Here is a 16106-nt window from a genome sequence, read left to right as displayed (position 1 = left end):
CTTTGATCTTAAACCTGTGTCCTGTGTGGGTGTAGTTAAATGAGTCACATTTGTATTGTGCAGCCATGAGTGGGCCTGGGAGGGCATAGGCCCACCCACTGGGGAGCATGGCCCAGTCAATCAGAATTCGTTTTTCACACAGAAGGGCTTTATTACAGACATAAATACTCCTCGGTTTCATCAACTGTCCAGGGTGCTGGTCTCAGACAATCCCGCAGGTGAAGAAGCCGGATGTGGAGATCCTGGTCTGGCATGGTAACATGTTGTCTGTGGTTGTGATGCCGGTTGGACCTACTACCTACCTCTCTAAAATGACGTTGGAGGCAGCTTAAGGTAGAGAAATGAACATTACATTCTATGGCATTACCTCTGCTGGACATTCCTGCAGTCAGCATGCCAATTGCACACTCTCTCAAAACTTGAGACATCTGTGGCTTTGTGTTGTGTGACAAAACTGCACATCTTAGAGTGGCTTTTTACTGTCCCCCACCATAGGCACCTGTGTAATGATCATGCTGTTTAATCAGCTCCCTGATATTCCCCACCTGTCAGGTGGATGGATTATCTTGGCAAAGGAGAAATGCACACAGGGATGTAAACAAATTTGTGCACAAAATTTGAGAGAAATACGCTTTTTGTGCCTTTGGAACATTTCTGGGATCTTTTATTTCCGCTTTTATATTTTTGTTCAGTAAATTTACGCCTACCCTATACAGCATTTGCAATGTCATCAACAGCTATTGTTTCAATTCAACCCAAAATACACAAAAACATTTACAAAACATGTAGGCCTAGGGTTTCAAGCTCTGGTTGATTTCAAATGTGATATTGAATTGCGTTTGGTTGTCAACAAAACGAAATATCAACATTTGAAGGACATTTATCTTCTGCTGGGATAGTTCCATCTGTTCCACTGGCTTCAATTCCAGTTTGTCTGCAAATTAATAATTGATATGTTGGATTCACATCTCCATCTTAACCAAAGGTCTAAATTGAAGAATATGACTGAATAAAAAAATATTTTTATTTAAAGTGTCTTTACAGTTTGATTTGGTCCTATTCTTTAAACTAGATTTTTGGTTGGGATGGAGATGTGAATCCCCAAAAAATTATTATTAATTTGTAGACCAACTGAAATTAAAGCAGACTGAGTCAGTGGCACAGATGGACCTATCCAAGCAGAATATAAATCTCCTATAAATGTTGATATTTGGTTGCCTTGGCAACCAAAGAAAATGTAATATCACTTTTGAAATACAATAAATTGCTTATTATCTTGTCGACAAGTAAAGAAACTATATGTTGGATTCAAGTCTCCAACTCAAACAAAAATAAAAGTGAAATAATGGGATTCATTTAGTGGCTCAGATGGAATTATCCAAGCAATTAATACATGACCTTTAAATGTTGATATTTGGTTGCTTTTTCAGACAAACTCAATTCAATATTACTTTTGTAATACAGTAAATAGCCTAAAGTTTAGTTTTACAAACTTATGTAACATTCAACCTTAACATTTCTAGGTTACTGTAACTATACATTTTTCTTATGTAATCATGTAAAGTGTGCATGCTCAAGATAGCATATAAAGGTCGTCGCAGGTCTTTGGAGAGCTTCACTGTAATAATCTGCGCAAAATCTCCAAAGGCATTTATCACTTGACCATGTACTTTGAATGTAATCTCAATTGCAATCCAGGTCATTTGGTTCTGTTATTAGATGAAGCACAGTGATAACGCATTAATCTGTTAAATAGTTGAAAGCGCAGTGATTTAGGTGACAACTAAACCAAAAATCAGACATTGTTTTTCCATTGAAATTTGATTGTGCATTTAAATGGTTGAAAGCAGTCAAACATGTTGAAAGTTCAACTAACTTTTGGCTGTCTTTTTGAGTTGGTGAATATAGGTTGTAATCTCATTGATCAATATTTCAACCAAAATGTAATTATCCACTTTGAAATGATGTGGTGTGCCCAGTGGTTAGTGAGTTAGCATAATAACAAATTGTCAAACTGCATTGTTTGTATTTGACCATTTCTCCTAAATGTACAGAATGATTACCCTCTGTTTCATACTGGGTCTGGTCTCATTTAGAATAAATCAGTGCAGACCTATTTTTACCGGTCTGATTACAGTTAAAAAGTGGATCGGGAAAAGGCTTGGCAGTAGACACACTTTAGACACACAGCCTCTATTGTCTGGCAGCCTTTGTGAGGCTAATAATAATTGCTTTCCCAACCCGCAGAAAAAGAGAAAGAAAAGAGAAATGTAATGTCAGTACTTTCAACTCAGACACTGCCACTGAAAATTAACACCCGAGATGCCTATCATTTATTTTATCTTCCTCGGTGTAAAATATTCCAGTAGGAATAAATAATTATATACAAGACACAATTGTCTGTGTGTGTTATTGTGTGTGTGCGTACAGTATGTGTGTATGTGTGTGTGCATGAGCACAAACACGATGGCCATATTTCAGCAGGAGTTGATAACGGAGCTGGAAGACAGAGAAGTGGAGAATTCATTCTCCACCCTTTCAAGTCTCAGCAAAATGAAAACTGTCTCTGCCATCAACCACCACATTCTATTCAACAACAAAAAATTATATTTGCGGGTTATTTCAGTATATTTGCTAAAAGGAAAAGCTTGATTGCTGTTTGAGTTTAATTAATTTAGTGATATGATGGAAATGATTACACCCCCATTTCAAATATGCCTACCTCCAGGGTATATTAAGAGGAAATCTATAGAGGGAAAAAATAACAATTACAACTGTCACAGACTGCCTTTAAATGTGTAATGATTTCCTCTTTGCCTATCTTACTTATCTTTCTTTTTTAATCTGAGTTGAATTTATCTTAAGAGGTTTTCCCCAGCCTCTGTTATCAAAAGGAAAGTTCACATTCTGATATGAAAAAGAGTATATTTTATTTTCCTGCTCTGAGAGATGGGAGTTCTGGTAGCATTTGTCTCTTTGGGCAGCTGTATAAGACTTATCTGATACTGTGGAACCATCCTGATGACGTGTGAGTGATGATGGACTGTAGATTGTCTCTTTGGGCCATAGAATGTCCACGATACACAATGAAGCACTAAGAAATACTGCACTCTTACTATTAGTTCAATGTCTGGTTGAAACCTCTGGGGCATACAATCACTGGTATATAATAATATTCTTACAGAAAGGACACCTGGGGGTTTTCTAGGTTGTGGGACTACATTAATGTTTATTCTATCTATGGCATGTACCAAACTGTTGAATTTGACACCTACTGAAGCAATATTCAATCATCATCCTCTTAGTTTAAAACTGAGTGAACCTTGTGACACTAGGGCAAGAAACATTAGATAACAAGAAAGACAAGGTCACCACAACAAAGAATTTACTGACAGTAGTACAGTGGGCTTGATGCAAAGGGTAAGTTTTGAGTCATGCATTGATTGGGTTCATCAACTGGAATAGAAACGTTAAAGTGATTTCTGATAATTTCGATGATGAGAATACTCACAGTAGAATAGGCTGTATATTACCTTTGTTTGGATCTGAGTATTTCAAGGTTTTATCTCTTTATTATCTCATTGTATAAAAGTACTATTTGCATTTCACCACTAAGCACATATTGCACCTGTCACGTCCTGGCCAGTATATAAAGGTAATTTTTTTGTAGTTTGGTCAGGTCGTGGCAGAGGGTATTTGTTTTATGTGGTTCGGGGTGGTGTGTTTGTTAAAAGGGTGTTTGGTTTAGTATTTCCGGGTTTTGGTTTATGTCTAGGTAGTTCTATGTGGAGTCTAGTGAGTGTATGTCTATGTTTGGTTAATTGGGGTTGGGACTCTCAGTTGAAGGCAGGTGTTGTCTATCTGCCTTTGATTGAGAGTCCCATATATTAGGGTGTGTTTGTGTTTGTGATTTGTGGGTGATTGTTCTGTGTTGAGCCTATGCTAGCCAGACTGTTTGTAGTTGTTCGTTCGTTCGTTCGTTCGTTCGTTCGTTCGTTCGTTCGTTCGTTCGTTCGTTCGTTCGTTCGTTCTTTTGTTTTGTGATTTTTGTACGTTCATTTTTTGAAGTAAATAAATTCTCAAGATGAGCATACACGTACCTGCTGCGTATTGTTCCTCCTTCACCGACGACAACCGTGACAGAATCACCCACCACCAAAGGACCAAGCAGCAGAGGAAGGAGCAGACGGAGTTCGAGTTGGACTGGCGGGAGAAGTGGACTTGGGAGGAAGTTCTGGACGGGGCCGGACCCTGGCATCAGGCTGGGGATTATCCCCGCCCGCAGTGGGAAATTGATGCAGCCAAGGCAGAGAGGCGGTGGTACGAGGCCAGAGTGGACGCGCTGAAGGAGATGCACGAGAGGCACCCCCAAGAATTTTTTTTGGGGGGGGCACACGGGTAGTTTGGCTAGGCGTAAGAAGAGCCGGAAGCCAGCTACCCGTGGTTATATGGAGGAGCGTATGGGGTGGAGAGCGCTATGTTTCGCTGAGAAGCGCACTATCTCACCCATACGCACGCACAGTCCGGTGCGAGTTATTCCAGCCCCTCGCAGGTGCCGTGCTAGGGCGGGCATCCAGCCTGGTAGGAGGATGCCTGCGCAGCGCATCTGGTCGCCGGTACGCCTCCGAGGACCAGGCTACCCAACTCCCGCTCTACGCACGGCTACCATCAGGCCCCTGCACAGCCCAGTCTGCCCTGTACGAGCACCCCGCTCGTACAGGGCTACTAGTTCCATCCAGCCAAGGCGGGTTGTGCAGGAGGTAAGATCTAGACCGGCTGTGCGCCTCCATAGCCCTGGGTTTCCAGCTCCTGTCTCTCGTGCGGACCCGGAAGTGCGTCCACCCAGTCCGACTCGTCCTGTTCCCGCTCCCCGCACTAAACTGCAAGTGCGTAAACCCAGCCTCGCCAGTCAAAAGTCATCATCAGAGCTGCCCGCCAGTCAACAGTCATCATCAGAGCTGCCCGCCAGTCAACAGTCGTCGGAGCTGCCCGCCAGTCAACAGTCGTCGGAGCTGCCCGCCAGTCAACAGTCGTCGGAGCTGCCCGCCAGTCAACAGTCGTCGGAGCTGCCCGCCAGTCAACAGTCGTCGGAGCTGCCCGCCAGTCAACAGTCGTCGGAGCTGCCCGCCAGTCAACAGTCGTCGGAGCTGCCCGTCAGTCAACAGTCGTCGGAGCTGCCCGTCAGTCAACAGAGCTGCCAGACTGCCCAGACTGTCCCGAGCTGCCAGACTGCCCAGACAGCCTGGAACGGCCTGAGCCGGAGCCACCTCCAAAAAATAGGTGGGTTGGGGAGGGGGGGTGTAGCACAGTGCCCTCGTTGACGGCAGCCACCCTCCCTTCCCTCCCTTTAGTAAGGGGGGAATTTTTCTTTTGGGTATTGTTTGGGGTTATTTTTTTTTTTTTGTTAAGGTGCTTCCGGGTAGCACCTTTAAGGGGGGGGGTACTGTCACGTCCTGGCCAGTATATAAAGTTAATTGTTTTGTAGTTTGGTCAGGGCGTGGCAGAGGGTATTTGTTTTATGTGGTTCGGGGTGGTGTGTTTGTTAAAAGGGTGTTTGGTTTAGTATTTCCGGGTTTTGGTTTATGTCTAGGTAGTTCTATGTGGAGTCTAGTGAGTGTATGTCTATGTTTGGTTAATTGGGGTTGGGACTCTCAGTTGAAGGCAGGTGTTGTCTATCTGCCTTTGATTGAGAGTCCCATATATTAGGGTGTGTTTGTGTTTGTGATTTGTGGGTGATTGTTCTCTGTTGAGCCTATGCTAGCCAGACTGTTTGTAGTTGTTCGTTCTTTTGTTTTGTGATTTTTGTACGTTCATTTTTTGAAGTAAATAAATTCTCAAGATGAGCATACACGTACCTGCTGCGTATTGGTCCTCCTTCACCGACGACAACCGTGACAGCACCACTAAGCACACACAGGGCACCAAGGTAAGAACCTTGTAAGCTCATGCGTATACAGAACGTTCCTACTGCTTCTGCCTTTCCCACTCACAACCTTAACAAAACTAGCCAGGGAAGAGGTGAGCAGCATCCCGCCTGACAAACAATATCCTATTGCTTTATTTCATATCCCCATCTCCTCCTGTGGACGTAATGGCACAGATAGATTGAGGTGAGCGCTCCCATTCAAGCGCTGCTGAATCTTTGACCACATCACTATTGATTTTGTCACCTGATAGTGGTCGCCAGACAGCTGATAGATTGTGAAGGATACAGTTCATTAACTCTGACTTTCTTCTCCATCTGCCTCCTAACTCTCCCTCGTTTTTATCAAGGCACCTGTCAATACACTCACTATCATCAGAGAACTGGAGCTTGTCTGTCCTCCGCTCCACATTCTCTCTATACAAAATGAATCTAAATCAAATCAAAGTTTATTGGTCACGTACACAGATTTGCAGATGTGATCGCAGGTGCAGCTAAATGCTTGTGTTTCTAGAGCCAACAGTGCAGTAATACCTAGCAATAAAACAAAAGCAATACACACATAATCAAGAAAAATCTAATACAAAATAAAGAAATTAAGAAATATCAGAATGAGCTACGTCAGAGACCAGGATATAAATATCTACACATATAATGATGTCTATAGACAGTATGGACAGTATATGAATAGAAAAGGTGTGTACAGCAGTAGTTATATAGGATGAGCCAGGATTAGAATACAATATATATAAAGTGGGTGAAACAATATGTAAACATTATCAAAGTGACCAGTTTTCAATGACTCTATGTACACAGGGCAGCAGTCTAAGGAGCAGGGTAGAGTACCGGGTGTTTAACAGTCTGGCGGCCTGGAGATAGAAGCTATTTCTCAGTCCCTCGGTCCCAGCTCTGATGCATCTGTACTGTCCACCTTCTAGATGGTGGCGGGGTGAACAGGCAGTAGCTCGGGAGGCTGAGGTCATTGATGATTTTCAAATTAAATTTTATTTGTCACATGTGTTTAGCAGATGTTTTGCAGGTGTAGTGAAATGCTTGTGTGTCTTCCTGGCCTTCCTGTCACACCGAGTGCTGTAGATGTCCTGGAGGGCAGGCAGTGTGCCTCCGGTGATGCGTTGGGCTGACAGCACCGCCTTCTGGAAAGCCTTGCGGTTGCGGACGGTGCAATTGCGGTACAAGGCGGTGATACAGCACGACAGGATGCTCTCAATGGTACATTTGTAGAAGTTCAGGAGGGTTTTAAGGGCCAAGCCAAATTTCTTCAGCCTTCTGGGGTTGAAGAGGCGCTGTTGCGCTATCTTCACCACACTGTCTGTGTGAAGGGACCCTTTCAGGTTGTCAGTGATGTGCACGCCGAGGAACTTGAAACTTTTGACCCCCTCACAGAGAGATGAAGAGATAAACAAGTCATGGTAATGGATGGAAGAGAGAGAGAGAGAGAGAGAGGGAAAGAGATTAAAGATGGTCTGTATGTAGATTAACAGGGTTCAGCTACGATAACTCAATTGTGAGAGCACTGTTTACCTCACAAGTCGACCACACACACGTCATCTCACAGAAGATGCCTTACAGGGTTCTTTCTATAAGACATGCATACTCAGATATGAAACTAGCCTTCTTAATGGGGCTGTAGACATGGGTTCAAATTCATTCACTTTTTTACATCGACCATGACAATGTGCTAAACCAAAGCAGTGGTAGGTAACAGCCAACAATACATCTCCAGGGCATTATCTGTGAGTGTGGAAGCTCTGTAAACCCATTAGCTCTACAACAACCACCAGCAATGAAATATGCGGTCCGGACGTTCCTGGTGCGAGTGCACTCCCTGAGAGTCTGTTCAATCTGTTTCTGTTGTACAGCAATGGAGAGCTGTAAAGGTTAAATAAAACTACAGAGTAGAGCATAGCAGAGCTACCAAGCATCATGACAAAATCCTGCCTTTTATGCAAATACCAGTGGCTCCTCTGTAACATTCAGATTATAGTGATTCCTGCCCACCACACCTTGAATGAGTTAAATATCACAACACATCTTATTTATCCCAGTGAATATTTAAATACAAACTATGCTCTCTCTCTCTCTCTCTCTCTGTCACTGTCTCTGTCTCTGTCTCTGTCTCTGTGATAGAAAGTCTTCATCTCAGTGAGCAAATAGCTGTTGATCCATACCACTCCACACACCTAAAAAATGTGGGTTCTTTGGGAAGGGTGATGGTTCTATGTCTAACCTCTATGGGCTAGGTGGGACGCAAGCGTCCCACCCGTGGTGCACTCCATCAACAGCAGGTGCATTTCAAGAGCGGCAAATTTGAATCCAAATAAATGTCAAAATTCAAATTTTTCAAAAATACAACTATTTTACACCCTTTGAAAGATAAACATCTCCTTAATCTAACCACGTTTTACGATTTCAAAAAGGTTTTACGGCGAAAGCATAAATTTAGAGTATGTTAGGACAGTACATTTACAAGAGTTGTGTGTAATGTTTTGTCAAGTCAAAGACAGGGTCACCAAAACCATAAAACCAGCTAAAATGATGCACTAACCTTTTACAATCTCCATCAGATGACACTCCTAGGACATTATGTTAGACAATGCATGCATTTTTAGTTCTATCAAGTTCATATTTATATCCAAAAACAGCGTTTTACTATGGCATTGATGTTGAGGAAATCGTTTCCCTCCAATAACCGGCAGTCAAGTCAGTACCACAAATTAAATAATTAAAATTAGAAAACATTGGTAAAATATTATATTGTCATTTAAAGAATTATAGATTTACATCTCTTGAACGCAATCAACTTGCCAGATTTAAAAATAACCTTACTGGGAAATCACACTTTGCAATAATCTGAGCACTGCGCCCAGAAAAATACGCGTTGCGATACAGACTAGACGTCATGTTGGGGAGATCTAAAATCGAAAATACTATGTAAATAATCCATTACCTTTGATTCTCTTCATCAGATGTCACTTCCAGGTATCACAGGTCCATAACGAATGTAGTTTTGTTCAAAAAAGCTCATCATTTATGTCCAAAAATCTCCGTCTTGTTAGCACATGATCTAAGCCAGCCGGACTTCTCGTCATGAACGAGGGGAAAAAATATATTTACGTTCGTTCAAACATGTCAAACGTTGTATAGCATAAATCATTAGGGCCTTTTTAACCAGAACATGAATAATATTCAAGGTGGACGAATGCATTCTCTTTTATACCGTATTGGAACGAGGGTACCCAACATGAACTCGCGCGCCAGGTGTCTAATGGGCCATCATCGTTCCATGGCTCTTGTTCGGTCAGATCTCCCTCCAGAAGACTCAAAACACTTTGTAAAGGCTGGTGACATCTAGTGGAAGCAATAGGAAGTGCCAAAATATTCCTCAGCCCCTGTGTTTTTCAATGGCATAGGTTTAAAGTCAATACAACACATCAGGTATCCACTTCCTGTCAGAAAATGTCTCAGGGTTTTGCCTGCCAAATGAGTTCTGTTATACTCAGACACCATTCAAACAGTTTTAGAAACTTTAGAGTGTTTTCTATCCATATATAATAAGTATATGCATATTCTAGTTACTGGGTAGGATTAGTAACCAGATTAAATCGGGTACATTTTTTTTATCCAGCCGTGCAAATACTGCCCCCTAGCCCCAACAGGCTAACCATATTGACTCAAAAACCCTTAGAGCTCTTCAATGGTTCTTTACAGTTCACAAAAGGGTTATTTGCTATTTTAGTGATAATAAAACATTTAGGGAGGTGGCTCATTAGACTATTTTGGGTCATGATTTGCTCACGTGATTCGCTCGCTTTTGTGCAAGCGTGAGTGAGAGCGGCATTCCATTTTATCTAATGTGTTGTGTTATTCCATGACATATTATGTTTGACTATGGCCTGTGACGGTGTCTCAGGTATGGCCTTGTGTCAATTGAGAACGGTTGACTAAATCAGTCAGTGGTTGTCAATTCTCTCCTTTGGGACCTCCAGCTGTTCCAGATGTAGCTCACTTGATTCAACTTGTCAGTAAACCCAATAATAACACCTATGACATTTTTTACAACATGGCTGACCAGAATAAAAAAAACTGTATGGTTCTTCAAAAGCATCTACAAAGAGTCTTTGAAATTGAGAAATGTTCGTTATAGAACCATTCTTCACAAAGGTTTGTTAAACTCTTGGGGCTAGGTGGGACGCTAGCGTGCGACCCGTGGTGCACTCCATCAACAGCAGGTGCATTTCAAGAGCGGCAAATTTGAATCCAAATAAATGTCAAAATTCAAATTTTTCAAAAATACAACTATTTTACACCATTTGAAAGATAAACATCTCCTTAATCTAACCACGTTTTACGATTTCAAAAAGGTTTTACGGCGAAAGCATAAATTTAGAGTGTGTTAGGACAGTACATTTACAAGAGTTGTGTGTAATGTTTTGTCAATTCAAAGACAGGGTCAACAAAACCATAAAACCAGCTAAAATGATGCACTAACCTTTTACAATCTCCATCAGATGACACTCCTAGGACATTATGTTAGACAATGCATGCATTTTTAGTTCTATCAAGTTCATATTTATATCCAAAAACAGCGTTTTACTATGGCATTGATGTTGAGGAAATCGTTTCCCTCCAATAACCGGCAGTCAAGTCAGTACCACAAATTAAATAATTAAAATTAGAAAACATTGGTAAAATATTATATTGTCATTTAAAGAATTATAGATTTACATCTCTTGAACGCAATCAACTTGCCAGATTTAAAAATAACCTTACTGGGAAATCACACTTTGCAATAATCTGAGCACTGCGCCCAGAAAAATACGCGTTGCGATACAGACTAGACGTCATGTTGGGGAGATCTAAAATCGAAAATACTATGTAAATAATCCATTACCTTTGATTCTCTTCATCAGATGTCACTTCCAGGTATCACAGGTCCATAACGAATGTAGTTTTGTTCAAAAAAGCTCATCATTTATGTCCAAAAATCTCCGTCTTGTTAGCACATGATCTAAGCCAGCCGGACTTCTCGTCATGAACGAGGGGAAAAAATATATTTACGTTCGTTCAAACATGTCAAACGTTGTATAGCATAAATCATTAGGGCCTTTTTTAACCAGAACATGAATAATATTCAAGGTGGACGAATGCATTCTCTTTTATACCGTATTGGAACGAGGGTACCCAACATGAACTCGCGCGCCAGGTGTCTAATGGGCCATCATCGTTCCATGGCTCTTGTTCGGTCAGATCTCCCTCCAGAAGACTCAAAACACTTTGTAAAGGCTGGTGACATCTAGTGGAAGCAATAGGAAGTGCCAAAATATTCCTCAGCCCCTGTGTTTTTCAATGGCATAGGTTTAAAGGTAATACAACACATCAGGTATCCACTTCCTGTCAGAAAATGTCTCAGGGTTTTGCCTGCCAAATGAGTTCTGTTATACTCAGACACCATTCAAACAGTTTTAGAAACTTTAGAGTGTTTTCTATCCATATATAATAAGTATATGCATATTCTAGTTACTGGGTAGGATTAGTAACCAGATTAAATCGGGTACATTTTTTTTATCCAGCCGTGCAAATACTGCCCCCTAGCCCTAACAGGCTAACCATATTGACTCAAAAACCCTTAGAGCTCTTCAATGGTTCTTTACAGTTCACAAAAGGGTTATTTGCTATTTTAGTGATAATAAAACATTTAGGGAGGTGGCTCATTAGACTATTTTGGGTCATGATTTGCTCACGTGATTCGCTCGCTTTTGTGCAAGCGTGAGTGAGAGCGGCATTCCATTTTATCTAATGTGTTGTGTTATTCCATGACATATTATGTTTGACTATGGCCTGTGACGGTGTCTCAGGTATGGCCTTGTGTCAATTGAGAACGGTTGACTAAATCAGTCAGTGGTTGTCAATTCTCTCCTTTGGGACCTCCAGCTGTTCCAGATGTAGCTCACTTGATTCAACTTGTCAGTAAACCCAATAATAACACCTATGACATTTTTACAACATGGCTGACCAGAATAAAAAAAAACTGTATGGTTCTTCAAAAGCATCTACAAAGAGTCTTTGAAATTGAGAAATGTTCGTTATAGAACCATTCTTCACAAAGGTTTGTTAACCTCTTGGGGCTAGGTGGGACGCTAGCGTGCGACCCGTGGTGCACTCCATCAACAGCAGGTGCATTTCAAGAGCGGCAAATTTGAATCCAAATAAATGTCAAAATTCAAATTTTTCAAACATACAACTATTTTACACCATTTGAAAGATAAACATCTCCTTAATCTAACCACGTTTTACGATTTCAAAAAGGTTTTACGGCGAAAGCATAAATTTAGAGTGTGTTAGGACAGTACATTTACAAGAGTTGTGTGTAATGTTTTGTCAAGTCAAAGACAGGGTCACCAAAACCATAAAACCAGCTAAAATGATGCACTAACCTTTTACAATCTCCATCAGATGACACTCCTAGGACATTATGTTAGACAATGCATGCATTTTTAGTTCTATCAAGTTCATATTTATATCCAAAAACAGCGTTTTACTATGGCATTGATGTTGAGGAAATCGTTTCCCTCCAATAACCGGCAGTCAAGTCAGCGTCACAAATTAAATAATTAAAATTAGAAAACATTGGTAAAATATTATATTGTCATTTAAAGAATTATAGATTTACATCTCTTGAACGCAATCAACTTGCCAGATTTAAAAATAACCTTACTGGGAAATCACACTTTGCAATAATCTGAGCACTGCGCCCAGAAAAATACGCGTTGCGATACAGACTAGACGTCATGTTGGGGAGATCTAAAATCGAAAATACTATGTAAATAATCCATTACCTTTGATTCTCTTCATCAGATGTCACTTCCAGGTATCACAGGTCCATAACGAATGTAGTTTTGTTCAAAAAAGCTCATCATTTATGTCCAAAAATCTCCGTCTCGTTAGCACATGATGTAAGCCAGCCGGACTTCTCGTCATGAACGAGGGGAAAAAATATATTTCCGTTCGTTCAAACATGTCAAACGTTGTATAGCATAAATCATTAGGGCCTTTTTAACCAGAACATGAATAATATTCAAGGTGGACGAATGCATACTCTTTTATAACGTATTGGAACGAGGGTACCCAACATGAACTCGCGCGCCAGGTGTCTAATGGGACATCATCGTTCCATGGCTCTTGTTCGGTCAGATCTCCCTCCAGAAGACTCAAAACACTTTGTAAAGGCTGGTGACATCTAGTGGAAGCAATAGGAAGTGCCAAAATATTCCTAAGCCCCTGTGTTTTTCAATGGGATAGGTTTAAAGTCAATACAACACATCAGGTATCCACTTCCTGTCAGAAAATGTCTCAGGGTTTTGCCTGCCAAATGAGTTCTGTTATACTCACAGACACCATTCAAACAGTTTTAGAAACTTTAGAGTGTTTTCTATCCATATATAATAAGTATATGCATATTCTAGTTACTGGGTAGGATTAGTAACCAGATTAAATTGGGTACATTTTTTTTATCCAGACGTGCAAATGCTGACCCCTAGACCCAACAGGTTAAAGAAACATAAAAAATTGTTCTATATAGCCCCAAAAAGGGTTGCAACCATAGCGAAACCCTGTTTTGGTGCTATCTATAACCTTTGTTAATAGTTCTTTATAGAATCTTAGGACAGGGGTCTTTATAGCAGCATACAGGTTCCATTTAGAACGTCATGAGAATGGTTCTTTATAGAACCTTCGAAAAAGGGTCCTATGTAGCACCAAAAAGGGTTCCGCTATGGTTACAAGCCAAATAACCCATATCTGGTACTATTTAGAGAAAAAAAAAATGTGTGTGCATATATGGCAGTCCATGCACGAAACTGAGTTTAGATTAATTAGGGAGGTCATGATAAACATCACAACCTAGTGGACAGCCCTCTTAGCTAGTATATACCGTTAGATACTCCAGCTCAATCCCTTCTCACTCTAAAGCCACCCACTGTCATTCCCCGAGAGATATTCAACACAGTAATGGGAGAAAAATGACACTTTTCTTAATTATCACCCCCCCATCATTTGAAACTCAACGACACTTCAGAATAAAAGGCTACCAGTAAAACAAACACACGTGACAGCCTTGTTCTATTATTAAGTGTGACTGATTACTGAATGTTGTTGTATTTACCAATAAATTAATTAGACGCAGACGCATTAAATGCTAATTGTGATAATATCCAAGTCATTCTCACGATGCATTTAACTCCGTGTTATATGTCAGCCTAGAATAAGGCTTCTGCTGAGTATCTAAGTTGTTTCTTTTGCTAAGCAATAAGGTAAACAAGTACACAGTGATTATTCCAAATCCGCAATATGTTTTTGTTAGAGTTGACCTGATGGTTGAGGTAACTGCTACTGTGAAATCAAACTTGATTTAGTCGACAGTGTTTTACTAATGATTATAAACACAGCCACATAATACTATGAAATATACAGTGTCCTCAAAATGTCCCTGACTACCTTTAGTCAGGCCCGGCCCACTTTGACAACCGACAGAGTGAAACTGCATTTGTAAGCAAAACATGTTGTCTTTTAGATATAATTTGGAAAAAGACTGCAGTGGTCCGTCACAGTGCACTTGACTCCATTAAACAGGCCTACCAATGTAAGCGTTCTGAGCCTGGGGTGCTCTGCTCCTCTCCCGTCTCCTGTTTGTGCCACAGAGCCTTGTTTCCCCTTAATAGAGTTCCCTCTTTATACACCAAGAAGCTCATGCATGAATATTGAAAAACTCACACGCATGCATACACAATCACTTACACACACAAAAATACGAGTGCACGATCAAATACCTGGGCATTTTCAAACCACATACACAAATACGCAAACGTGAATGTTGGAACACACACACCATTTTTTTCATCACTGTGTAATGTGGAATGTAGTGGACATGAATTGATGAGAACCTGAGTGAGTCGTTACGCACGCTGATTGACTTGTATGAGCAGTGTGACAGCCGCTCATTACTATCGCCATCTTCAAACACCATGTCCTCCTGACAAAGACAGAACCACTGGAACACTGATCAATATCTGCTCCTCGGATTGTGTTACAAACAGCATTGTGTTCTCACTCAACAGGAAATATTGATGGCTCTCTGTTTCTAAAGGCATGCATAGATCTGTTTCAATGCTGTGCGAAGACCTTGAAGCAGGCCTTTTCATGTCCTTTCCTAGTGTGATGTATTGTTGGGAACATCACAAGCTTGCTAACACTATAAACAATAGGCTAGCTTCCATGGGGCAGCTCCTAGCTTCATCCTGAGAGTCTTCAGCACCCACGCACAAATGCACCCACGCGCACACACATACGCACGCACCCACACGCACCCATACATACACACAGGGAGTGTTAGCTGAGGATCCACTGTGACATATTAGCTACTGTGTTTTTTCTACAACTATTCAACTTTCCTTAAATTGTGTGTATTCAGATGAGACGAGAATACCATGCCTGGGGACTGGATGAGGCTAGAAGCTTGTCTCTGGGGAGAAAAAGTTGTGAGATTAAAAAAGACTAAAGTCTAATAAAGACATGTTAGTCACCATTTCCAGTCTAGTATGACTTCCTATGTTACTTTATGTTTGTAATGGTTTTCTTTAGAGAAGTAGAGGAGTCAGGCGCAGGACACAGGGATAAATGTAAACAAACGTGTTTACTAAAAATATAAATAAATCTTCTCATAGGAAAATACATTGTTTGGAGAAACACCTCCAACTACACAAAACAGGAAACAATTACCGACAAGACAAACAGGAAATGCAGAGGTTAAATAATGAACATAATTAGGGAAATCAAAAATAGGTGTACACAATAAAGACCAAACGAACAGTGAAACAACGATCGGTGGCAATTAGTAAGCCGGTGACGTCGACCGCCGAACGCCGGCCGAACAAGGAGAGGGGCCGACTTCGGCGGGAGTCGTGACAACGTTACTGTACATTCTTGGCTATATTGAAGACTTGAAGGTGTAGGATGAGAGATGGATGAGGAATTGAAACCAAATCCATCTCCAGTGTTAATATTTCATCCTTTAATTAAACTTGAGTGTGTCAATCCATCATAGCTTCAGAGAGATGGATGGATGACCAGAGACTAGATGGATAGATGGCTATGTTTTATTGATGTA

This window comes from Salmo salar, chromosome ssa10 (genome assembly GCF_905237065.1).
Source record: "Salmo salar chromosome ssa10, Ssal_v3.1, whole genome shotgun sequence".
In the NCBI taxonomy this organism is placed as follows: Eukaryota; Metazoa; Chordata; class Actinopteri; order Salmoniformes; family Salmonidae; genus Salmo; species Salmo salar.
Note: the sequence above shows the minus strand (reverse complement) of the source record.